The sequence below is a fragment of the Macaca fascicularis genome, chromosome 3 (genome assembly GCF_037993035.2).
Source record: "Macaca fascicularis isolate 582-1 chromosome 3, T2T-MFA8v1.1".
NCBI classification, from domain to species: domain Eukaryota; kingdom Metazoa; phylum Chordata; class Mammalia; order Primates; family Cercopithecidae; genus Macaca; species Macaca fascicularis.
The window spans coordinates 53,343,895-53,370,160 of NC_088377.1; the positions used below are offsets into that span (position 1 = coordinate 53,343,895).

Here is a 26,266-nt window from a genome sequence, read left to right on the forward strand (position 1 = left end):
TCTTTGCAAAGGCAGTTTGGCCAGGAGGCTGTGGGGAGACCTTGTGGGTTTTGCCAGGACCTGGGAGATTCTCGATCTATGTTTGGCTGTCCTTCTAAGCCAGAAGCTCCCTGGGGTTGGGGCCTGCCTGGGGTGAGTCCCTCCCTCCCTGCCATGCCCAGCCTAGCCAAGGCCTAGTTCAGGGCTCAGGGCACCACATGGGGGGAAGGACTGTGTTCCTTGTGCTGAATTAGGATTTATGGCTTTGGGGCCGGATGGGAGGCGTGCGCTCTGATTCAGTAGCAGCGCTGCTGTGGTGTGTGTGTCGTTGGTGAGAGCGGGGCGGGCGGGGGACGGGGCGGGGGGGGGCGGTGGACAGGGGTAAGAGCCTCTCAGAGGAAGGTCCCATCAGACAAGATGGGACCAAGAGTCCAGTTGGCTCTGCTGCGACTTTCGGCATGTCACTGCCTTCCTGCACATCTCAGGGGCGGGAGGGGGACAAAGGCTGTAAGAGGTACCTGGCCCAAGCCTTAGGACTAGAACCCGGGCCAGGCGGGAGTGACCGGCCAGGACACTCAGGGCCTCCGCACGTTCCAGCTGGGTGACCTTGACTCTCCAGCCCCAGCCCCCTGCGCCCCGCTGCTCTCCCAGTGGTGGTGGGGGGCGGTGGGGGTAGGCGGGGGCGCGCCCAGGCTTTTCTAATCTGGGGCTGGGGGGGGGACCGAGGGCGCCACCGCCCCTCCCCGCAGGTCCGGGGCCGAGGGGTGCGGCGCACTCTTCCCACCGCGGTGCCCAGATCCCCGGGACGCAGGGGCGCGGGGTAGCAAGGGGGGGACGCAGGGGCGCGGGGCGCGGGGCGCGGGGCGGGCTAATCCCGTATGTAAATGGCAGCCAATGGAGGGTGGTGTTGCGCGGGGCTGGGATTAGGGCCGGGGCGAATGGCTGGCAATCTTACTGGGATTACAGAACAAAGAGCCTCCCCGCGCTCCCGCTCTCCGCTCCGCTCCCCGCGCCGCCCCGCCCTCCGCCGCAGCCCGCGCCGGGGGTGGGGGCCGCCAAGCGCCAGCCCCCCGGCCGGCCGATCCCCCCCCGCGCCCCCTCCCCGCGCCTCCCTCCCCGCCCTCGCCGCGCCGCCGTCCTCGCCTCCCTCTGCCTCTCCTTCCCCCATTCTCCCGGATTAATTAAGGAGGCAGCGGCAGGAGGCTGAGTCCTGGCCGCGGGCCGGGGCCGGGGCGCCGCTGGCAGGAGCGCTTGGGGATCCTCCAAGGTAGGAGAAACTTTTGCGGGGGGCGGGCGCCGAGGCCTTTCTCCCCTTCCCCCTCACCCCCGCCCCCGATCCCCTCCGCCTCCTCCGGGGGGGGCCCCGCCCCTCCCCCTCTCAAGGTGTTACAGGAGCTGGGGCCGGCTTTTGGGTGCCCGGGGAGGCACGTGACTGGGATTATAATTCGGGCCCGGGGGAGGGGCGGGACGGCCGCCCCCCACCTGCCCGGGAGGGGCCAGGAGCTGGGAGCTGTCACCCCCTCCCTCCTTGCCACCGGCCCTTCTGGAGGTGGGGGGCGTCCCGGGCCGGCGCCCGCAGGCTGCTGCAGTTGGCGAATGAGGTCAGTCGCGCTGCCCGCGGTGGCGGGCGCCGGGGTGGGAGCAGAGGGGGCTGGGAAGGCCGCGGTCCCCGCCTTTCACCCCCCTCCACCTTTTCCCGGGCTGGGCCAGCCCCTGGCCCGCGCCCCCAACTCCCAGGCGGAGTCTAGCCCAGCCAGGATTGCCCCAGCAGGGTGGTTCCTGTTGTGGACCCCCCCTCGCCGCCCCGGGGAGGGAGCTGGCCTGTGTGGTGGTGGCCGCTGAACCCCGGGTGGAGGGGACTCAGAAGGTGGCAGTGGGGGGGAGCACAAAGGGTTCAGAGGAGTAAGTTGGGGGTACTCGGTCTGTGGGTGGTCTCTGAGTTCCTGCAGATGGGTGGAGAGGACAGAGGAGGGGCCACAGGGTGCTGAACACCCACCCGCCCCAACCTAAGTACCCTGGGCATGATGGGCTTGACACGTCTCCTGGGCTCTGCACCCCTGGCCTGCAGCCAGAGAGTGAGACCCTGCCCTGCCTGGCCTGGGCCCAGGGAAGGGGGACGCTGTGCCGCTGAGAGAGTTCCACCCTCCTGGCAGTGCTGGAGGGGGATGGAGCTCTGGCGTCTGGCCTAGTGACCCTGCCTCCCAGGACCAAGGTCCTGCGGTGGGAGTCTCCTGTGTCCCCATCCCAGCTGAAGCGAGGGTGCTGGGACATAGGGGTCTCGCTGCAGGGCCCGTGGGGGAGTACTGGCTCTTGGATGGGGAATGTGCCAAGGGGTACCCCGGGGATGGCCCTGGGCCTGGCGGGTGGGAGTGGAGGGCAGGCCCCCACAGTTTTTGGAGGAGTGGGCATTTGCAAGGGTTTCTCTTAGAAGAGGAGAGGGGTGTCTAGAAGCTACCCTGGCCTGCCGCTGCTATGGTCGGCCTCTGTGTGTCTGGCTGCCCCGTGGCCAGGACTGTTGACTCCTTGGCACTGGCCTGGGGCCTTGGGGCTTGGAAGGTGCCCCAAGCAGCTCATTTATTTCAGCAGTGTCATTCCAGAGGGGAAAGGCACCAGCATCGATTATTTATTCTAAGCAGGAGGAGGTGGCTGGAGGCTGGTGGCTGCTGGCAGGGAGGGGTTAGGTATAAGGTAGTTAGGTGGCCATCATGAACCGCCCTATTTGGGGCCCAGGAGGGTGTGAGATAGACTCTGACCTCTTCTGAGCAGGCACCTGCGGACCAAGGGACAGGCTTGGCCCCAAGGTGACAGGGTATCGGAACCCCCATCCTGCCTCTGGGGTGTGGGAGGCTCAAGTCCACACCTCATTCTTCCACAGCCTGCTCTGAGGTGACCTAGAAATCAGCAGTTCTGACTCAGAGGGTCCCACAGGACCCCACAGAGGAAACTAGGAAGGAAGGGTTGAAACTCCGCAGCCACTCAGAGCCTGCACTCTTAAAATGTTCGAGAACTTAGGGCCGATGGTTGTAAAACTGGGTCTTGAAGACAGCTTTGTAGGGGACACGCTAAACCTACTTAAAAGGACTGTTCTCTCGATGCTGGGAGAAGGGTCATTTATTTGCAATATGCTAATCACAAATAATTTTTATCTGTTCGTTGAAGGCAGCCTCCCGGGAGCCTGGCTAGCCTTCTGATGAGGTGGTAGTCGTCAGCGCTTGGTGTTTGGCAATAGTCTGAGTGGCAGCTGTAATCTAGGGGTCTTGGAGGTAGCTGTTTCTGCAGCCTGCTTGACTCCAGAGGCCAGGCCATCCACAGTTTGGTGACAGCTTGCTTGTTGGACCTGGGGTCTTGTGGATGGTGGGTGATGGCTTGGGACATTCACGTCCTAAGCATGACCTTGGAACCACAGACTGCAGCTCTCAGATGATTCTCATTCGGGGTCCAGTCTCTCTTTGACCACTCACTGCTTCCTCAGCCCATTCATGAATTCTGTAGTCTGGCTGGACACAGTGGCTCACGCCTGTAATCCCAGCACTTTGGGAGGCCGAGGTGGGTGGATCACGAAGTCAGGAGTTTGAGACCAGCCTGGCCAACATGGTGAAACCCCATCTCTACTAAAAATATAAAAAATTAGCTGGGCATGGTGGCAGGCACCTGTAATCCCAGCTGCTCGGGACCCCAAGACCACGCAGCTGCACTCCAGCCTGGGCAACAGAGCAAGACTCCATCTCAAAAAAAAAAAAAAGAAAGAAAGAAAGAAAGAAAAAATCCTGTAGTCTTGCCGTTTTCCTGAATAACCTGGCTTCCTCCTACCCTGGCCTCTGCACACACACTGTTCCTCTTCTCTCGAAGGTTCTTCTTGCCCTTTCCCCTGAGGAGGCTGGGGGCTTCCTTTAATGGCCCTGCCTGGCTAGGGTAGGGGATCAGGATTGTCGAATTTGCCTCTTTTCCTCTCCTCCTTCAGGACTTGGCTTGGCTGTGGTGTGTTTGGGCTGAAGACTTCCTCATCCTCAGGGCTGGCCATGGTACCACCTGTGTAACCCCATGACATCCTTTCTTTTTTTTTTTTTTTTTTTTTTTTGAGACAGAGTCTTGCTCTGTGCCCAGGCTGGGGTGCAGTAGTGTGATCACAGCTCACTACAGCCTTGAACTCCTGGACTCAAGCCACCCTCCTGCCCCAGCCTCCCAAATAGCTGGGACCACAGACAAGCGCCACCACACCTGGCTAATTTTTTATTGTTTATAGAGGTGGGGTCTTGCTATGTTGCCCAGGCTGGTTTCGAACTCCTGGGCGTGAGCAACCCTCCCACCTCAGCCTCTCAAAGTGCTGGGATGACAGGAGTGAACCACCACACCCAGCCAACATCCTTTCCTTCCTTTGTCCCAACATTGATCTTACTCAGATGTTTACATTTCTCTCCCCAGTTGCACTAGGGACAGGTAGGGATGGAGGCTTCTCCTTAAATACTTGTTAAATGGCTACATGTTTGAATGAATGAATGAAATCCTGCTCTTGAGCCTTGACCTAAATGGCTGAGCAGACTGTCCTACTTTTCTTAAATGCTCATGTCTGGGGCAAGTTCCCCACTCGGGTAGGAGTCCCAGGGTCTCTCCCTGAACTTCCTGGGGCCCCCTGTCTCCCCACAACCCCAGCCTGTATCTTCTCTCACGGGCTTTCTCCCCAGTGTCATCCTCTCTGTATCTCTCAGTTCTCTGACTCTCGCCGTTTGTAAGTATCTCTCTCTCAGATGCGTGGCAGCCAGGGCCACAGTCAGGCTCTTTGGGACAAGCCAGGGGTGTACGCCCAGCTCCATGGGGCCTGCAGAGGCTTCAGGAGACACCTGTGGAACAAGACCGGCAGGACCAATTTACAAACAGAGGAGCAGAGCAGGACCCAGGGCTTGGGATCCATGCTGAGTTAAATTTTTTTTTTTTTTTTTTGAGAGGGAGTCTCGCTCTGTCGCCCAGGCTGGTGTGCAGTGGCGCCATCTCGGCTCACTGCAACCTCTGCCTCCCGGGTTCAGGCGATTCTCCTGCCTCAAGTAGCTGGGATTACAAGCATGTTCCACCACACCCGGCTAATTTTTGTAGTTTTAGTAGAGATGGGGTTTCATCATGTTGGCCAGGCTGGTCTAGAACTCTTGACCTCAAGTGATCTGCCTGCCTCTGCCCCGCAAAGTACTGGAATTGCAGGCATGAGCCACCGTGCCCGGCCGTGAGTTCAGTTTTGATTGAGGGGCTTCCAGGAGAATGTGGGGCCGCTAGGACAGGGACGCTTAGTGCAACTGGAAGGGAATTCCCCGAAGGGACTCATAGCAGAGGTGGAGTGGTGGGAAGGATGGTTTTCTGGGGGAGAAGGGGATGCATGAACCTGGCCAGAAGACAGTGTGTTGTGACAGGTGATTGCTGGGAGGGGGGTAACAGTCTCCAAGGTGTAGGTGTTAGGAGCTCCAGCTAGGGCAGGAGGGGCCTGGCCTCTTGGAATCCCCTCAGCCTCATCTCATAGAAACGTGCTTTCTGCCCAGGCTCCATACTCCGGAAGGGAGGCGGGACCCTGTCACTTTCTTGGCCTACTTTGGAAGTTTTCAGCCAGGTATCTCCAGGTGTGGCAAAGGGGCTTTGGCCTGTAGGGCATCTTGTAATGTGGGTGTTGGAGGCAGAAAGCTTTTCAGGAGAGCCCCCTGGTCCATCACCACCTTTTTTTTGTTTTGTTTTGTTTTGAGATGGAGTCTTGCTGTGTTGCCCAGGCTGGAGTGCAGTGGCACGATCCCGGCTCACTGCAACTTCCATCTCCCGGGTTCAAGTGATTCTCGTGCCTCAGCCTCCCGAGTAGCTGGAATTACAAATATGCACCACCACACCCGGCTAATTTTTGTGTTTTTAGTAGAGATAGGGTTTCACCATGTTGGCCAGGCTGGTCTTGAACTCCTTACCTCAAGTGAGCCCCCAGGCCCGGCCTCATTCATTACTTCTTCACCCACCCTATTTTGGTAGCTCTCTCTCCCTTCATCCTGCAGAACTGATCCATTCTCGGTCCCATTGCCTTCTCTCTGGGCCAATCTGTACCTGGGTTTGTGGCTTCATGAGTATGGAGGGTTGTGCAGAATGGGGCCAGGGCTGTAGGAACCTGGGTTCCTGCCCCGGAAATTTGCCCATTTAAGATAAGTTAGGGCTGGGTGCGGTGGCTCATGCCTGTAATCCCAGCACTTTGGGAGGCAGAGGCGGGTGGATCACCTGAGGTCAGGAGTTTGAGACTAGCCTGGCCAGCATGGTGAAACCCCATCTCTACTAAAAATACAAAAATTAGCCAGGCGTAGTGGCAGGCCCCTGTAATCCCAACTGCTCAGGAGGCTGAGGCAGGAGAGTTGCTTGAACCTAAGAGGTGAAGGTTGCAGTGAGCCAAGATCGTACCATTGCACTCCAGCCTGGGCGACAAGAGCGAAACTCTGTCTCAAAAAAAAAAAAAAAAAAAGATAAGATAGGTATCCTGAATAAGACAGGTGAAATGGGTGAGGATGTACTTTATCTTACACGGTCTTAGGGAGTGTCTCAGGCGGTGAACAGAACTCTCATTTCAAACACCCTTGCCTCTGGCCCCTGAGCTGGGGCCTGGCTGACCCTGAGCTATTTGTGTGCCCACCTGTCGCCCTCCTTCAGGACCACCTGCTTCGGGTTGCCAGATTTAGCAAATAAAAATAACGATGCCCAGCTAAAATTGAATTTCAGACAAGCAAGGACTACTGCAGTATTTGGGATGAACTTCTAGCTAAAAGTTACCCGTTGTTGATCTGTAGTTCAGACTGAACTGGGGGTCTTGCATTTTATCTGTCAACCCTACTGCTGCGCCTCTGGGGTGGTGAGACGGATGGGGGTTGGGGAGGGGCCAGAGGTGTGTGTGGCTGACGCTGGAGTTGGGGTCAGGGCTCAATGGAGGCCCCGGGGATGATCTGGAGCGAGTTTGAATCCAGTGGAGCTGATTCACTGAATCATGGCCCTTTTTTTTTTTTTTTAATTTGTATTGAAATGAGGTCTCACTCTGTCACCCAGGCTGGAATGCAGTGGCGCAATCTCGGCTCACTGCAGCTTCTCCCTCCCCGGCTCAAGCGATCCTTCTGGCTCAGTCTCCCAAGTAGCTGGGACCACAGGCACACACCACCATGCCCGGCTAATGTTTCGTATTTTTGGTGGAGACAGGATTTCGCCATGTTGCCCAGTTCCTGAGTTCAAGTGATCCCAAAGTGCTTTAATTACAGAAGTGAGCCGCTGTACCCAGCCAGCACGGTCCTTTTTCATTTTTATTTTATTCTATTTTTTAAGACAGTGTCTCACTCTGTTTCCCAGGCTGGAGTGCAGTGGCGTGATCCTACCTTACTGCAACCTCCAACTCCTGGGCTCAGTGTGATCCTCCCACCTCAGCCTCTGCAGGTGTGCTGGACCACCATACCTAGCTAATTAAAAAAAATTTTTGGCCGGGCGCGGTGGCTCAAGCCTGTAATCCCAGCACTTTGGGAGGCCGAGGCAGGCGGATCACGAGGTCAGGAGATCGAGACCATCCTGGCTAACACGGTGAAACCCCGTCTCTACTAAAAATACAAAAAGAAATTAGCCGGGCGTGGTGGCGGGCGCCTGTAGTCCCAGCTACTCCGGAGGCTGAGGCAGGAGAATGGCGTGAACCCGGGAGTCGGAGCTTGCAGTGAGCCGAGATCGCACCACTGCACTCCAGTCTGGGCGACAGAGCGAGACTCCGTCTCAAAAAAAAAAAAAAAAAATTTTTTTTTTTTTTTTAGAGATGGGATCTTGCTGTGTTGCCCAGGCTGGTCTTAAGCTCCTGGCCTCAAGCAATCCTCCCGTCTCAGCTTCCCAAAGTGCTGGGATTACAGGCAGTGTCCTACTAATGTCTTTGGTCGGGCCTTCTCCAGCCTGTGGCTGGAGGGTCTAGATCTCCTCCTGGCCTGGGAAGTATGGAGGGTGTAGTCTAGGTGGCCTGAGGGGTGCCCAGGGAGCCCCAGTTTGGGAAGTCCTTATCTTCAGGGATTTCTGGCCAATGTGGTCCATACGGTGTATTTAGAGATGCTGGGAGGAGGGGGTGGGAAATTGCTGGAAACACCCTATTAGACACCAGGTAAGATTTTCATGTAGGATTGGCAAGGCCTGAGTGCTGGGAAAGTATCTGCAATGCTTCCCTTTCAAGGCTGGGAGACCCCGCCGGCGGGGGCGGTTGTAGACTTGAGGGACTGACCCCACAGCATAGAGGTTGCTGGGAATTCCTGCACCTTTGCCATGCTGCCACCCGAGGCAGGTTCCCAGCACCTGTGCTGCAGCCTCTGGAGTGGAGGGCATGGGGGGGAAGTAAGGGGCCGGGGTCATGGGGTCCATGTCCACCTTCCACCCGCCTGGGCAGTTTGCTTGGATGTAAAAGGGAGATGGCTCTCCCCAACCTGCCTGGGTCCCAGGGTGGTGCTGTAGTCCAAGGGACTTGGCGTGGCCCCGTGGGGATGCTACGGTGTGGGTAGGTGGGCCCCCTGGGGGCAGGTCTGTGGTGGAGACAGGGCAGGAGGGCCTGGTTTGAGGGCTTGGGGTCCTGGGTGCTTGAGGATGCAGAAGAGGCTGCATGGTTGGGGAGGGCAGGTAAGTGGGGAGCAGCTTAGCCCTTTCCCCTCCTGTTCCCTGTGGCAGAGGGGAGACCCTCCAGGCTGCCTGCCTCTTAGATGGTTGGCCGAGGATAGGCCTCTTTGCTGGCTGGGGTCTAGCAAGGTCTCAAGGTACATTTTCTGGCTACTGGCAGAACCACCATTAAAGCAAGTCTGTATCTTTTCGTCCATCCGTCTGTTGTTCCACCAGCCAGTGAGAACCTTGTAGGGGTGTCAGGCCTGAGGGGGTCTCATTAGGTCCTGGTCCCTAGCCCCGGGCTGGCACATGAGAAGGGCCCACTTTATATTTTATTTTATTTATTTATTTGAGATGGAGTCTCATTCTGTCACCAGGCTAGAATGCAGTGGTGTGATCTCAGCCCGCTGCAACCTCTGCCTCCCAGGTTCAAGCAATTCTCTTGCCTCAGTCTCCTGAGTAGCTGGGATTATGGGTGCATGCCACCTCACCCAGCTAATTTTTGTATTTTTAGTAAAGATGAGGTTTTGCCATCTTAACGAGGCTGGTTTTGAACTCCTGATCTCAAGTGATCCACCCACCTCAGCCTCCCAAAGTGCTGGGATTATAGGCGTGAGCCACCATGTCCAAGCCCCACTTTATATTTTATTATAAATATTGTTGAGGAGTGAGGGCTATGCTATACCAGGAACTTGTCTGGCTCACACCCTCATGTCGTCCAACCCCCATCAAGACATAGAACAGCACTTTGGGAGGCTGAGGCGAGAGGATGGATTGAGGCCAGGAGTTTGAGACTAGCTTAAACAACATAGCGAACCCCCTGTCTCTACAAGAAGTACAAAAATTAACCAGGCAAGGTGGCTCATGCCTGTAGCCCCAGCTACTCAGGAGGCTGAGGTGGGAGGATCGCTTGAGGCCAGGAGTTTGAGACCAGCCTGGGCAACATAGCAAGACCCCATCTCTTAAAAAAAAAATTAACCGGGTGTGGTGATGTGTGCCTGTAGTACCAGCTACTTGGGAGGCTAAGGCAGGAGGATTGCTTGACCCCAGGAGTTAGAACAATCCTGTAACCCCTAAAAGTTTTTGAAGCCTGTTTGTTTATCCTTGTCTCTTGTCCCAACCCAGCAGCCACTGATCTGTCTTCTGTATATGGTTTTCCATTTGTAGAATGTCACATAAATGGAATCCTATAGTCCACAACCTCTGAATCTGGCTTCATGCAGCACAGTGCATTTATGTGCATTGCTGGGTGCATGGGTAGCTGGTCCCTTCTGGTTCCTGAGTAGTGTTCCGCGGTGTGGATATGCCACATACCTCTAGCCACTCTCCTCTCTAGGGAAATCTAGCAAACTGGCTTGGCTGGCCCTGCATCAGCTCGGGACCCCCCAGAAGAAGGTGGTTCCTCTGTCTCATTTTCACAAAGGCACCATCTGGCTGGCAGGGGGCCTGTGGCCTGCACCCCATCATTCCCCCCTCCCCCCACACATCGAGAGCTGACCCCAAGCCGGGGGAGCTGCTCATCTCCGTCCTCAGAGCTGGAATTTCATCTTCTGTTTCTGGTGACTCATACCGTGAGCCCCGCGATGAAATTACACCTGCCTGCCGCTGCCCTCGGGGCCTCTGGCCCCATGTGATCCTCCCGCCGCCATCCAGGTGGGCTCTGGAGTAATTGAGGCTACGGGGCCAGGACAGCTGGAGGTGGAGGGTGGTGCCAGGGAGGGGAGTTGGCTGTGCCCTGGGGCATCTTGCCCATGATCTTATGTACCCCCACCCTCTGGGAGTCTGGGGGTTCCTGGTGGTGAGTCTCTGGTCTTCACTCCTGCAGCTGTTTTGCTTGGGGTAGAAATTCCATGTTTGCATGAAATAAGAGCAGGACTTCTGGGGGTAGGGAAGGAGGGTGGTGAAGCCGCTGTTGCAGGCAGGAGCATGAGTTAGGATCAAACGAAACACGGCTGGCTGAGTGATGTCACATCTCTGGGCTTTGGTTTGTTCATCTTTTATTATTATTATTTTGAGACAGGGTCTCGTTCTGTCACCCAGGCTGGAGTGCAGTGGCGCAATCGTAGCTTGCTGCAGTCTTGAACTCCTAGGCTCAAGTGATTCGCCCACCTCAGCCTCCTAAGTAGCTGGGTTTGCAGGCACGTGCCACTGCACCCAGCTGATTTTTTTATTTTGTAGAGATGGGGATCTTGCCATGTCGCTCAGGCTGGTCTCGAACTCCTGTGTTCAAGTGATCCCCCCACCTCAGCTTCCCAAATGCTGGGATTAGAGAGGTGAGCCACTGCGCCTGGCCTGTTTATCTTTAAATGGGAGAACAGAACACTAGGTTTGCAGGGCTGTGAGACTCAGCTGAGGGTAATGTGAGCCTGTGGATTACCACAGAGCCCTGGAGAGCCCCTGGGGCCACCAAGGAGCAGGAGGTGGGGACATGTGAGGCTCAAACCTCCTATGCCCCTTTGGGCCAGAGTAGGACTACTTTTTTTTTTTTTTTTTTTTTTTTGAGACAGTCTCACTCTGTCGCCCAGGCTGGAGTGCAGTGGCGCCATCTCGGCTGACTGCAACCTCCGCCTCCTGGGTTCAAGTGATTCTCCTGTCTCAGCTTCTCCAGTAGCTGGGATCACAGGTGCGTGCCACCACACCTGACTAATGTTTGTATTTTTAGTAGAGGTGGAGTTTCACCATGTTGTCCAGGCTGGTCTCGAACCCCTGACCTCAAATGATCCACCCACCTTGGCCTCCCAGAGTGCTGGGATTACAGGTGTGAGCCACCGCACCCTGCCCTAGGACCACTTTTACTGGAGTTAACTGTTAGAGCTCTAAATACAGTTCTGGTCGCTAAATGTTTGGAACCCATTGCTACCTGAGGTTGGCCCTGTGTGAACAGTGGCTGTTCTGGTGAACCCCTGTGTGGCCAGTGCCTAGATTGTGGTGGTTCATGGACTCCAGCTTGTCACTGCCTCAGTTTGACCCTCTAGAAAATGGAACCACAGCAAGTACCTCCCCAGGGTTGCCAGGTGGGCGTGAATGAAGCAGGGGACCCCAGCAAGAGTTTGTCAGTTTCCCATTGGCAAATCCATGAGTTTCCCAGGGCTCTCAGCTTCCTAAGGAGACGGAGGTTCCTGGGTGATCACATGTCTTGCGTGGGTGTCTTGAGAGATTTGGGTTTTTTTTTTTTTTTTACTGTGTTGTTTTTGTTGTTGTTATTTGTTTGTTTCTGAGACAGAGTCTCCCTCTGTCACCCAGGCTGGAGTGCAGTGGTGTGATCACGGTTCACTGCAGCCCCCTGCCTCCCGGGTTCAGGCAATTCTTCTGCCTCAGCCTCCCGAATAGCTGGGATTATAGGCACCTGCCACCATGCCCGGCTAATTTTTGTGTTTTTGGTAGAGACGGGGTTTCGCCGTTGTTGGCCAGGCTGGTCTCAAACTCCTGACCTCGAGTGATTTACCTGCCTCGGCCTTCCAAAGTGCTGGGATTACAGACGTGAGCACGAGCCACTGTGCCCAGCTGGTTTTTACTTTGTTATTTAATTTGCTATTTGTGAAATCATTGTAGCCCCTCTCAGATGAAGGTTGCCCCAAGCACCTTCCCCCGTACCCGACCCTTGCCTCCCACCCCTACCGAGTCCCCGGAAGTCCTCAAAGGCTGGACCCTGGGGCCAGCACGCGGTGGGAAGCCTGGAAAGAGGTTAGCCCTATGCAGGAAGGAAGGCCCTTGGGTGCTCCTGGGTGGCTCCCCGCAGCAGACAAGACCCCCCGCCCACCCACCTGGCTCCAGGGTGGTCCTGGCAGCTCCAAGGGGTCTTGTGATTCTCTCAGTCTGATGTGTCTCTCATGTTTATCCAGGAGCTGGTTTTTCAGGCATGGCTGCTTCTTGCAGTGAGGCCAGGTGGGGAGAGGAAGGGCTTTGGGGAAAGAGGTGGTTACCCCTGCTCCCAGTGCACACCCTGGCTCCCAGCTGTGGGTGCAGCCCTCTGGGCAGGTGGGCAAACCACATCCTCCCTCTTTGATCCTGGTCCACCCACCCACCTGCCCCGGGTTAGCAGCTCCCTGAGATATTCTCTTCTCAGCATATCCAAAGGAGAGGGCCAGGGCTCCCTCACTTCACAGCAGGGTGCAGTGGAACCATCAGGGTCTTTGAAGCCAGACACACCTAGGTTCAAATCCCAGCCTGACTGCTGAGCTGCTGTGTGACCACAGGCAAGTGACTATACCTCTCTGAGCCTCATCTGAACGAACAAGGATAGTTTTCTTATATAGTATTACCAGGTTCTTGGGAAAATCAGTGTATTCAGTTGCGGGGAGCTAGCTGCCATCTCAGTGAAGAACGCTTTTTCAGCTTGTCCCATGATGACCCCAGAAGCTGGCCCCATGGGAGCCCCACTTCCCCAGACAGCGAACCTTGGACCCCTTCATTCTAAGATCCGTTCTTATCTTCTGCCTGTCTGGGACACACCCCTCTGTCCCTGGGGTGTGGGGTGTGGCATGCCTCAATTTATTTATTTATTTTTTAAGACAGAGTCTTGCTCTGTCTCCCAGGCTGGAGTGCAGTGGCAGGATCTCGGCTCACTGCAACCTCTACCTCCTGGGTTCAAATGAGTCTCCTGCCTCAGCCTCCCGAGTAACTGGGATCACAGGCGCCTGCCACCATGCCTGGCTAGGTTTTTGTGTTTTTAGTAGAGGCACGGTTTCACCATGTTGCCCAGGCTGGTCTTGAACTCCTGGCCTCAAATGATCCACCTGCTTTGGCCTCCCAAGGTGCTGCGATTACAGGCGTGAGCCACCGCACCTGGCCAGCATGCCTCAGTTTCTGCTTCTGCAAACTGGGAAAACCTCAAAAGGTAGAACTGGTTGGTTCTACCCTCGGCCTGCCGACCCCTTAGCCCCTCAAGGTCACGGTCAACCATCCCACTTGTTAGAGGCCAGGCCCTGTTCTGGGCTGGGGGATACCTGTGGCTGCTTAGGGGATGGGAGACAATGCCACTCCCAGGTGTTGTTGATGGCAACCTGCAGGAGAAGTGGCTTTCTGCACAGCCCTGGAGGACGGAGATTCGGACAGAAGTGTAGGGCCAGAGACAGGACGTGATGGTGGGGCTGCTGTATTGACTCCAGGTGAAGATCTGTATCTGTATCTGAGCCAGGGGTTCCCGTGGCTCCTGGAAAAGCTGCAGACTGGGCATGGCCAGGCCCTGCCTATGTCTGTCTGTGCCAGCCACGATGAGCCTCATCGTTTCTAAAACGTACTGTGCTCTGTCTCGCTTCCTGGAACACTGCTGCCTCTCCCCTAGAGCGTGTGTAATGCTCCCTGGCTGTGTCCCTGGGCTGATTTCTCGTTGCAGGTCTCAGCTGGGATGTCACTTCTCTCTGCAGAGCTTCCCTGACCTCATCTCCCCCTCCAGGTCACGTTAGGTGCCTCTTGCCTGTGTCCCCAGCCACAGCCCGCATCACAAACAAGATCCTAATTGCCCTTGTGCTTGTCTGTCACCTTCACAGACAGAGTGTGACTTCCAGTGGGTCAGGGCCCCATCATTGTGTTGTTCTCCACATCCCTGCCCTTCTTGGCACCCTGCTTGGTGCGGAGTGGGCATCCTGTGCAACCTTGTCAAGTGAATTAGAAGCAAGCTCGGGGTGGGAGCCCATGAAGGGTGGGGGCCTCCTCCACCCTTTTTTTTTTTTTTGGAGACAGGGTCTCACTCCATTGCTCAGGCTGGAGTGCAGTGGCACGATCTTGGCTCACTGCAACCTCTGCCTCCGGGATTAAAGCAATTCTGCCTTGGCCTCCCCAGTAGCTGGGACTACAGGCACCTGCCAACACACCCAGCTAGTTTTTGTATTTTTAGTAGAGATGGGGTTTCACCATGTTGGCCGGACTGGTCTCAAACTCCTGACCTCAAGTGATCCACCCGCCTCAGCCTCCCAAAGTGTTAGGATTACAGGGGTGAGCCCCTGTGCCCGGCCCCCCTCCATCCTTCAATCCCAGCTCTCATTGGCGCTCCTCTACCCACACCAGGAGTTGCTTCTGCCGGCCTGGCTGTGGCGTTCAGAGGCATCTGGGGGGCAGTGGCGATGACAGTGCGGGGGGGGCACCTTGTCTCTCTGAGCCGGGTGCAGCCCAGTTTGGGGCGTTTCCCTCCAGGAAAGACAGCTGATGTGTACAGACAGCGCCAGTGTGAAGTGCCAGGACAGTTAATCCTCTGGACTATTTATTTATTTATTTATTTATTTATTTATTTATTTATTTTGTTTCGTTGTTGAGATGGAGTCTTGCTCTGTCGCCCAGGCTGGAGTGCAGTGGCGTGATCTCAACTCACTGCAACCTTCGCCTCCCAGGATCGAGCGATTTGCCTGCCACAGCCTCCCGAGTAGCTGGGATTACAGGCATGCACTACCACACCTGGCTAATTTTTGTATTTTATTTTGTATTTAATTTTTAATTTTTATTTTTTGAGACAGAGTCTCACTCTGTCACCCAGGCTGGAGTGCAGTGGTGTGATCTCGGCTCACTGCAACCTCCAACTCCTGGTTTCAAGCCATTCTCCTGCCTCAGCCTCCTGAGTAGCTGGGATTACAGGCGCCCGCCACGGCTCCCGGCTAATTTTTGTATTTTTAGTAGAGACGGGGTTTCACCACATTGGACCAGACTGGTCTTGAACTCTTGGCCTCAGGTGATCCGCCTCGGGGCTATTTAGACACACATCATTGTCTGCTCACAGGGGTGTGTATATGCACGTGTATGTGACATTCCTGAGGCCACCCGGCGGGTGATGAGGCCTGATTACTTGACATTCTGCTTAATCCTGACTGTCAGCCTGGAGCTTTACTCCCCAGTGTACAGAGCTCCCCGAGTCCTGGTTAGTGGCAAAGAGGGGACCATCCCCGGTCATTTAGGACTGAATTTGGCTACAGGTAATAAAACACCCAACTGTAAATATAGCAAATATCTATAAGCCAGGTTAGGTGCAGCGGCCTAGGCATGTAGCACTTCAGGAGGCTGAGATGGGCAGATTGCTTGAGTTTAGGAGTTCGAGACCAGCCTGGGCAACATAGTGAGACCCTGTCTCTACAAAACATAAAAATAATTAAAAAACAAAAAAAACAGCTAAGCGCGGTGGCTCACGACTGTAATCCCAGCACTTTGGGAGGCCGAGACGGGTGGATCACGAGGTCAGGAGTTCAAGACCAGCCTGGCCAACATGGTGAAACCCCATCTCTACTAAAAATACAAAAATTAGCCAGGTGTGGTGATGTGTGCCTGTAATCCCAGCTACCTGGGAGGCTGAGACAGGAGAATTGCTTGAACCCAGGAGGCGGAGGTTGCAGTGAGCCGAGACTGCGCCACTGTGCTCCAGCCTGGCAACAGAGCGGCGAGACTCTGTCTCCAAAAAAAAAAAAAACCAAAACAAAAAACTATATGTGTGTATATGTGTGTGTGTGTGTATATATATATATATATGTAGCCTGGCAGACTTTAGATATTAAACCTGACAGTTAAACAAAGAGGAGCGTATTTATTCCTCATAAGAAAATATGGAAGGCATTTGGAGGATGAGATGGGTACCTGTGAGTAGGTATTCGGAGGCTGGGGCAGGAGTGTGTGGTGATGCTTTTCGGGGCTCAGTGATGTCTCCAGGGACTTGATTCTGTTCTCTACCATGTTGGATTTTTTTTGTAAGTTTATTTTAAAACTATTCCTTTAAAGTGTATAATTCAGTGTTTTTTTAAAAATATATTCACAGAGTTGTGCAGTCTAATTTCAGAGCGTTTTTATCATCCTAAGAATCTCTACCCATTAAGCAGTCAGCCCTCATTCCCTCCTCCCCCATCCCCTGGCAACCACTAATTTACTTTCCATCTCTGTAGATTTGCCTATTCTGGGCGTTTCTTGTAGATGGAATCATGTAATATGTGGTCTTTTGAGTCTGGCCTTTTCTCAGTGAGTATAATGTGTTCAAGGTTCATCCACGTTGTAGCGTGAGTCAATGTGCCTTTCTTTATATGGCCAAATAATATTCCATTTAATGGATATACCATATTTTGTTTATCTGTTCATCAGTTATAGACATTTGGGGTGTTTCTACCTTTTTTTTTTTTTTTTTTTTTTTTTTGAGACAGGGTCTTGCTCTGTCACCCAGGCTGGAGTGCTTTGGTGGGATCGTGGCTCCCTGCAGCCTCAAACTCCTGGGTTCAGGGGATCCTCCTGCCTCAGCCTCCCAAATAGCTGGGACTGCAGGCGCCAAGCCACCACACCTGACTATTTTTAAATTTTTCTTTGGTAGAGACAGGGCATATGTATTAGCAAGGCCCTGTCTCTACCAAAAAAATATAAAAATTATTGTATTCTTATTCTTTATCATGATATCATTACACCATAAAATTCACCATTTCATTTATTTAGGTTTTTTTTTTTTTTTTTTTGAGACGGAGTCACTCTGTCGCCCAGGCTGGAGTGTAGAGTGAAGTGGTGTGATCTTGGCTCACTGCAAGCTCCGCCTCCCAGGTTCATGCCATTCTCCTGTCTCAGCCTCCTGAGTAGCTGGGACTACAGGCATGTGCCACCATGCCTGGCTAATTTTTTTTTGTATTTTTAGTAGAGACAGGGTTTCACTGTTAGCCAGGATGGTCTCGATCTCTTGACCTCGTGATCCGCCTGCCTCGGCCTCCAAAAGTGCTGGGATTACAGGCGTGAGCCACTGTGCCCGGCCTATTTATTTAGTTTTCTTAGAGATAGGGTCCTGCTCTGTTGGCCAGGCTGGAGTGCAGTGGTGCAGTCATGGCTCACTGCAACCTCCATTTCCCAGGCTCCAGCTATCCTGCCTCAGCCTCCCGAGTAGCTGGGACTACAGGTTTGTGCCACCATGCCTGGCTAATTTTTGTATCTCTTGTAGAGATGGCGTTTTGCTTCGTGGCCCAGGCTGGTCTTGAACTCCTGGGCTCAAGCAATCCACCCACCTCAACCTCTCAAAGTGCTGAGATATATAAGCATAAGCCACCACATGCGGCCAAATTCACCATTTTAAAATAACACTATGCAGTATTTTTAGTATCTTCATTAAGTTGTACGACCATTGCCACCATCTAATTCCGATCATTTTCATCACTGAAAAGAAGCCTATTACCTCATTAGCAGTCTCTCTGTTCCCAGCACCCCCCACTCCAGCCCCTGGTAATTGCTAATGGTTGTCTCTATGGGTTTTTGACGGCTCCTTTATAAAGTTAAGCCATCACTTACCATATGACTAGGTATTTACCCATGAGAAATGAAAGCTCGGGTTCACAGAAAAACCTAAAGAGGAATATGTATAGTGGCTTTATTCATAATTGCCCCAAACAGGAAACAATTCAGATGTCCAACTGCCCAGTGAATAAACAAACTGGAACATCTGTACTGTGGAATACTAGTCAGCTGTGAAAAAGGATGAACGATGGATACCACACCACCACAGGGAAACCTCACAAGCATTGTGCTAAGGGAAGGAAGCAGACTGGAAAGGCCATTTCCAACCTGGTTCTGTTCATATGTGGGGTTTTTTGTTTTTTGTTTGTTTGTTTGTTTGTTTGTTTTTTGAGATAGAGCTTTGCTCTGTTGCCCAGGCTGGAGTGCAGTGGCACGATCTCGGCTAACTGCAACCTCTGCCTTCCTGGTTCAAGCAATTCTCCTGCTTCAGCCTCCCGAGTAGCTGGAACTACAGGCACACGCCACCACACCTGGCTAATTTTTTTTGTATTTTTAGTAAAGACGGGTTTTCGCCATGCTGGCCAGCCTGGTCTCGAACTCCTGACCTCAGGTGATTCTGCCCTCCTTGGCCTCCCAAAGTGCTGGGATTACAGGCATGAGCCACTGCACCTGGCCTCTGGTTCTATTCATACGATGTTCTGGAAAATGCAAGATTAGGGACAGGGTTTGCTGGGAGTGGGAGACTCTTTTGAGGAGATGGAACTGAAACGTCTTTTGATTACCATGCCAGTTACCTGACTGCGTGCATTTGTGAAAACTCATAGAAATATGGCCAGAGGGGGTGGCTCATGCCTGTAATCCCAGCACTTTGGAAGACTGAGGCAGGAGGATTGCTTGAGGTCAGGAATCTGAGACCAGCTTACACAGCAAAAAAAAAAAAAAAAAAGTTAGCCAGGTGTGGTGGCACACAGCTGTAGTTCCAGCTACTCGGGAGGCTGAGCCGGGAGAACTGCTTGAGGCTGGGAGTTCAAGTCTGCGGTGAGCTATAATTGTGCCACTGCACTCTAGCCTGGGTGACAGAGCGAGACCCCATCTCTACAAAAAAAAAAATTTAAAAATTAGCCAGGCATGGTGGCTTGTGCTTCTATTCCCATTCCCAGCTACTCAGGAGGCTGAGGTGGGAGGGTGGTTTGAGCCCAGGAGTTTGAGACCAGACTATGTTGCCTGGGTTACATAGCAAGACCCCTGTCTCTATCTTTTTGAAATAAAAAAAAAAAAAGCCGGGTGTGGTGGCTGACATCTGTAATCCCAACACTTTGGGAGGCCAAGGCAGGCAGATCATGAGGTCAGGAGATTGAGACCATCCTGGCCAATGTGGTGAAACCCCATCTCTACTAAAATTACAAAAATTAGCCAGGCGTGGTGACAGGTGCCTGTAGTCCCAGCTGCTCAGGAGGCTGAGGCAGGAGAATCACTTGAGCCCGGGAGGCGGAGGCTGCAGTGAGTCAAGATCGTGCCATTGCACTCCAGCCTGGGTGACAGAGTGAGACTCTGTCTCAACAAAAAACAAACGAAACAGAAAACTCATAGAATTGTATGTCCGAAAGAGTGACTTTTATTGCATGTATATTACACCCCAGGTAAAGAGGGGCCTGGACTGAAACTGGCCTTTCTAGAGTAACTCCATTTGGAGTTCACCATCTCATTTGTTCTAGTTGGTGCCACCATCCCTTCTACAGTGAGTTTCAGTCTGTCAAGTTGGCCAACGTGACTTGTGCCTAGGGCCGGGAGCAGGGGCTCCAGTGGGGCCCCCCTCTTTCCCCTTCCTTGGGCATCCTAACCCCTCCTCGTTTCCTGAGCCTCTTGGATGGAGGGAGCCATAGAATGTTAGAACTAGAAGGAACCTCAGAATATACTGGCCTCTTCTTTTTCAGATGGGGAAACTGAGGCTCAGGGCTGGGAAGACACTTGACTAAGGTTCTAGAGTTATGAGGATCAAGATCTAAAACCACATCTGGCCGGGCACCGTGGCTCATGCCTGTAATCCCAGCACTTTGGGAGGCTGAGGCAGGAGGATCACTTGAGGTTAGGAGTTCAAGAGCAACCTGAGCAACATGGTGAAACCCTGTCTCTATTAAAAATACAAAAAAAAATTTAGCCAGGCATGGTGGCGGGTGCCTGTAATCCCAGCTACTTGTGAGGCTGAGACATAAGAACTGCTTGAACCTGGGAGGCGGAGATTGCAGTGAGCCGAGATCGCACCATTGCCCACCAGCCTGGGCAACGAGAGCGAAACTCCGTCTCAATAAATAAATAAATAAATAATCAATCAATCAGTCAGTCAATCAATCTACATCCGTGACTCTTGGTCTGGGCCTCCTTGCCCTCCTGCAGATGCCCCTGGAGCCTCCCTCGTCTCCTGCTCCTGGTTCGGGAGGCTGGACAGGTCCATGCTGGCCCCACAGCCAGTGGGAGGCTTTGTAGTAGCGTTTGCGGACAGGGAAGAGGCGAGTAGGGAAGGGAGAGTGGTCAGAGCATCTGTAACACCGCAGCGGAGGAGAGAGTGCGGTGAATGCTGGCGAGTGGTTGATTGTGGGGAGCTGTGAGAATGGTTGATGGCCCCCCAGGGACAGACAGGAGAACGTAGCAGTGGCGTCTGCTCTTTGGAGCTCCTGACGTCACATGGAGTAACCTCCAAGCCTCACGATGTGTTCAGGTAGATCCCAGCAAATGCAGAATAGGGGTCAGCCTGGTTGGGATGGCAACCAGAAGAGCTTCCTAAGGGAAGGACCCCAGGAGAACCTGGTGGGGGCAGGGGAGAGATCTTGGCCGGTGTCCCTCCCCAGGGGGGGAAACCCAATCTCAGGGATGTAGCTCCCCCCCGGTTTATGCTGGTATTGCTGTGTCCACCAGCCTGGGGCTGCCAAGAGCTCTGGAAACTTCCGTGAGGATGGGCGTGGAGGGTGGGGGGTGGGCATGTTGGCAACTCAGTGCTTTTTTTTTTTTTTTTTTGAGACAGGGTCTTCCTCTGTCACCCAAGCTGGAGTGCAGTGGAACAGTCATAGCTCACTGCAGCCTCAAACTCCCGGCCTCAAGTGATCCTCTTGCTTTGACCTCCCAACGTGTTGGGATTACAGGCATGAGCCACTGCGCCCGGCTTTGGGGATTCTTATTGGCTGTGAACCCACCACTTGTTGCTCCCATTTTCTTGGTTTAGTGCCCACTCCTGCAGCTGAGGGGAGGCAGACTGAGCCTCCTGGAGTCTGGGGTCTGGGTAGTGAGCCTGCCCACTTCCAGGAACCATCCATAACCCACCCACATCCTGGACAGCCCATGACCTTGGTAATACAGACACTTGCCCACGGCCCTATTTTTGGCTCTGAAAATGATATCTTCAGCCGGGCATGGTGGCTCACGCCTGTAATCCCAGCACTTTGGGAGGCCGAGCCCAGCAGATCACCTGAGGTCAGGAGTTCGAGACCAGCCTGACCAACTTGATGAAACCCCGTCTCTACTAAAAATACAAAAATTAAGGCTAGGCGTGGTGGCTCACGCCTGTAATCCCGGCACTTTGGGAGGCTGAGGCAGGTGGATCACCTGAGGTCAGGAGTTCGTGACCAGGCTGACCGACATGGCGTAAACCCTGTCTCTACCAAAAATACAAAAAAAAAAAAAAAAAAAAAATTAGCTGGGCATGCTGGCGGGTGCCTGTAATCCCAGCTACTTGGGAGGCTGAGGCAGGAGAATTGCTTGAACCTGGGAGGTGAGTTCAACCAGTGAGCCGAGGTCGTGCCACTGCACTCCAGCCTGGGCAATGAAGTGAGACTCTGTCCCAAAAGAAAATGATATTTTCATACCTATGGGGTCCCCTCTGGTTTTCAGGACCCACAATGCCTGCAGAAAGCCCACCTCGGGTCTCACTGTAGCCCCCCTGGTGGGGAAACCCCTTGGCCTCTAACAGGGCAGGCAGAAAAGATGTGTTTGGAGTAAATAATGAGCCGGTGGGAGAGCCACTCCACCATGGTGCAAATATTTGTGTGCGAATCACTAATCTGGACAGTGGGACTGGATTGTGGGGTTGACAGTGAGCCATGCCTAGGGGACTGTGCAGGGGACATTGTAGGGGTGCAGGGCCATGTTTACTCCAGATCCCAGCAGACTGAAGCTGGCCCCGGACTCTTTGTGCTGTGTGACCTTGGACGAGTTGCTCAGCCTTTCTGAGCCTCTGTGTCCTCATCCGTAAAATGGGGAGAGTACTGTTGTGTTTGTAGGGTTGCTGAGGGGGGTTGTGAGATGCCATTCAGCAGCACAGCTCCTGCCGTTGATGGCTGCAGTGCAACTGTGGTTTCTCGGAAATGTCATCCCAGGCCCAGCTAGCCCTGAGGCCCGGGTGCGGTTTTGAGGGAAAGGGATCTGTCCGGGAGCAGTGGCTCGGGCCTGTAATCCCAACACTTTGGGAGGTTGAGGCAGGAAGACTGCTTGAGTCCACGAGTTTGAGACCAGCCTGGGCAACATAGCAAGACTCCATCTTTAAAAAAAAAAAAAAAATTAAATTAGCCAGGTATGGTGGTGTGTAACTGTAGTCCCAGATATTCAGGAAGGAGTTGGGAAGATAACTTGAGGCCAAGAGTTTGAGACCAGGGCAACATAGCAAGACTCCATCTCTACAAAAAATAAAATAAGTAGCTGGACGTGATGGCACACACCTTTAGTCCCAGCTACTTGGGAGGCTGAGGCAGGAGGATCGCTTGAACCCAGGAGTTGGAGGCTGTAGTGAGCTATGATCATGCCATTGTGATCATAGCCTGGGTGACAGAGCAAGAAACCCTGTCTCAGAAAGAAAGAAAGAGAGAGGGGAGAGAGAGAGAGAGAAAAAAAAAAGAAATAAAGAAAAGAAGAGAAGAGAAAGAAAGGAAGAAAGAAAGGAAGAAAGAAAGGAAAGAAAGATCGATTGTCAACCCCTGTCCATCGAGCCTGACTCGCACCTCCCACCTCTACTTTGTGAGGAAGGGACAGGGTGTTATTATGTCTTTATTATTATTATCTTATTGTTATTATGTCTTTATTGGAGGGGACTGGGGCTCAGAGAGGGGAAGCAAGTTCTCCAGCATCACACAGCTACTCGAGGCCAAGCCACCACTAGACCCAGATGTCCTGGGGCCTGGCCCCGTATGCGTTCCTGAGACTACAGAGTTTTGGTGTGGGACTGCCCTGCCATCTGTTGCTGTACCCTAGGAATGGGAGGGTGTGGCCCAGGCTGGACTCCTCCAAGTTGCTCTGTCCCTGGGTTTTGGAAGGAGAGGGGCCGCTTCATGAAACTGCATCACTTGGTCAGAGGCTCAGGCAAGCCCAGGTTGGATGGAGGTGGCCAGGCTTTTCTGACAGGTAGGGCAGAGGCGGAAGTAAAGAAGGTGCTCCGAGAAAGGGCCAGATATGTGCGCATGCGCACACCCAGCTACAAAACGAGGGGCGCCATTCCTCAGGGACCGGGCCGTTAACATGAGCCACCCGTCTGATGGACTGTGCGGCCCGATCCTGCCTGTGTGGTGACACTCCTGGCCTGGAGTACACAGTGGGCCCGCAGTGGCTGCTTTGGTGTTTGTGGAATGAATGAATGGGCTAGCGGCGCCCACTGATGAGCATCTGCCGAGATGCATGGAGGTGGCAGCTGTGGTCCAGATACCCGATAACGGATAGACACCTGTAGGAAACAGCCTCCTCTCCAATGCCTGGTGGTGGTGAGGGATGGGGGCGTGGCTATTTTGCAGTTGGATGGTGTAGATACTTACAAGTCACCTAATCCCGATGCTCTGGACTCCTGTCTATAAAATGGGATGGCGTAGGTGTGGGCTGGTGGTGCTTGGTGGATCGCGCCCAGGCCCCAGAAAAGGGGCTGATGACAGCCAGTTGTTATTTTTATTACTAAATCACGGCTCAGCCCAGCCTGGCCTGACAAGCCCAAGTTCCTGGTGGATGTCTGCCTCTTCCATGCCCGCTTGGAAGCCTTCTCAACCTCCCCCCCACTTTTTTTTTTTTTTGAGACAGAGTCTCCCTCACTCTGCTGCCCAGGCTGGAGTGCAGTGGCGCGATCTCAGCTCACTGCAACCTCTGCCTTCCGGGTTCCAGCGATTCTTCTGCCTCAGCCTCCCAAGTAGCTGGGATTACAGGTGCACGCTACCACGCCCAGCTAATTTTTATCTTTTCAGTAGAGATGGGGTCTCACTGTGTTGGCCAGGCTGATCTCAAACTCTGACCTTAAGTGATCTGCCTGCCTCTGAGCCTCCCAGATTTCACTGGTGCCCCACCATACTCTCCTGCCTCCCACCTTTGCCCGGGCTGACCCTAGCCCCAGTCTCCCCCGCTGAATGGCCACCCAGCCTTCGGGCAGTGCTGCTGGGCCGATGCCAGCCAGCCATCTATCCATCCTGGATGTGCCCACGCCTGGTCACTCCCCAGATGAGGAACTGATGATCACTGGTCACTGTTTATAAGCTTCAGCTTCTCTTTCCTCATCCAGGAGCTCCGGGGCAAGGAGTAGGCCTGATTCACCCCCGTTCAGGGTCTGGGTCCTAACAGGTGTGGTGAAAATGAGCACTTAGTCAGCGTCCCACAGCATCTAAAAGACGGAAACAAGGGCTGGGGTGTGGGTAGGCCCAAGACTGGGAAAAGGGAAGCCTCTGGAATGGGGACTGGAAGATGAAAAGGCTCTGGAAGATGTGGCATCCAAGTGTTTAAAGCAAGAATGGGGCTGGGCGTGGTGGCTCATGCCTGTAATCCCAGCACTTTGGGAGGCTGAGGCGGGAGGATCACTTGAGGCCAGGAATTTGAGACCAGCCTGGCCAACATGGTGAAACCCCATCTCTACTAAAAATACAAAAATTAGCCAGGCGTGCTGGTGTGCACCTGTAATCCCAACTACTCAAGAGGCTGAACCAGGAGAATCATTTGAACCTGGGAAACAGAGGTTGCAGTGAGCCGAGATTGCACCACTGCACTCCAGCCTGGGTGACAGAGTGAGACTCTGTCTCTAAAAAAAAAAAAAAAAGGCGTGGGGAGGGCCAGAGGGCATTTGGGGCAGGGCGGGGCAGGGCAGGGCCGAGCCGGGTGACTGGAATGGGGTGACTATAATGAATGCTTTGGAGTAGGTCTGGGCAGGTGGGGAGGCCAGATGCCAGGGGAGGGAGGGGGCATGGTGATCCTTCCATCTGGGGCTAAGGATGGCAAGGCCTTCGGACAACTTCTAGCCCAGGGTCTCCATTGACAAATGGAGAAACTGAGGCCCAGGGAGGGACAGTGCCAGTGCTCAGGTTTTACATAGCAGGTGGGCTGTTCCCCAGCGCACTGCAGGGCGTAACCTGCCCTGGAACACCTGTCCTCACCCCTGTTGGCTCAGTGGTTGCAGGGCCATGGGTGGGTAGAGGTCGGGGAGTGAGCTGGCCCAGGTGGGCAGGGCTGGGGGCCCCGTGAGCCAGCACCCCAGGATTAGATCACCCACGAGTAATGGGCTTTTTTCCGTCCAGCCTTTCCCCGACAAGAAAAGGCCTGATGTTCCTCATCCGTGTTGTTCTGATGTTTATGTCTGGCGAGGGAAGGGTTCTTGGGAGGCAGGATCCCAGCGCCCCCCTGCGCTGCCTGGCCCCAGGGGTTGGCACCGCCCCAGAGCTGGTTTCCTCCCACCATCTCCTGACACCCAGCCCCCACGCTTTTCAGATGCCTGCCTGAGAACAAATAAATACTTCTGCACCATGCACATGAGCTCAGATAAGCGGCCGGGGCTCGGCCAGAACTGGGGGCACCAAATGCCCCCAGCTGGGTGCCAAGCCTGCATTTCCCACCCAGCACCCCCTCACCCCCCAATGCGTGGAGGGACAGAGATGTACTCTGAGCAACACGGGACCTGATGTCAGGGGTGGACAGCAGCTCAGCGGGTGATGTCAGCATGAGCAATCATCCCCATCATCACTGCTGTTAAGTGAGCCAGCACTTAGTATCCCCAGGCCCGGCGCCAGGCCCTGTTCACGCATTCTCACGTGGGGCTCTCACAGAGGCGAGAGCAGTAGAAATACCGTCACCCTTTTTCTCAGTGGGGCCAGGAAAGTTTGAACGTTGTGTGTGTTTGTGCGTTTAGAGACAGGGTCTTGCTCTGTTACCCCGGCTGGAGTGCAGTGGTGCGATCATAGCTCGCTGTAGCCTAGAACTCTGGGGCTCAAGCGATCCTCCCACCTCGTCCTCCTGAGGAGCTGGGATTACAGGCGTGTGTCACCACACCCAGCTAACTTTTGTTTTTAGTAGAGATGGGGTTTCACCATGTTGGCCAGGCTGGTCTCAAACTCCTGGGTTCAAGTGAGCCACCTGCCTCAGCCTCCCAAAGTGCTGGAATTACAGGCGTGAGCCACCAGCCCCACCATTTTTTTTTTCTTTTGAGATAGGATCTTGCCCTATTGTCCAGGCTGGAGTGCCATGGTGTGATCATGGCTCATTGCAACCTCTGCCTCCTGGGCCTAAGCAACTC

General features: G+C 54.1%; 1 protein-coding gene across 22 annotated transcripts in view; it reads left to right on the top strand.

The window, feature by feature from the left end:
- Window positions 1-272: 272 nt before the first annotated feature.
- Window positions 273-26,266, top strand: part of GTF2IRD1 (GTF2I repeat domain containing 1) — a 138,807-nt gene continuing 112,813 nt past the window's right edge. For 16 of the 22 annotated variants that reach the window (XM_065541817.2, XM_045389726.3, XM_065541818.2 and 13 more), the window contains exon 1: window positions 999-1,246. The gene's annotated coding sequence lies outside the window, so the exon portion shown is untranslated. Of the gene's footprint in view, window positions 311-998; window positions 1,247-1,359; window positions 1,581-26,266 lie in introns of those variants that run through there. The other 6 variants (XM_074034774.1, XM_074034775.1, XM_074034778.1 and 3 more) reach the window with 2 other exon arrangements.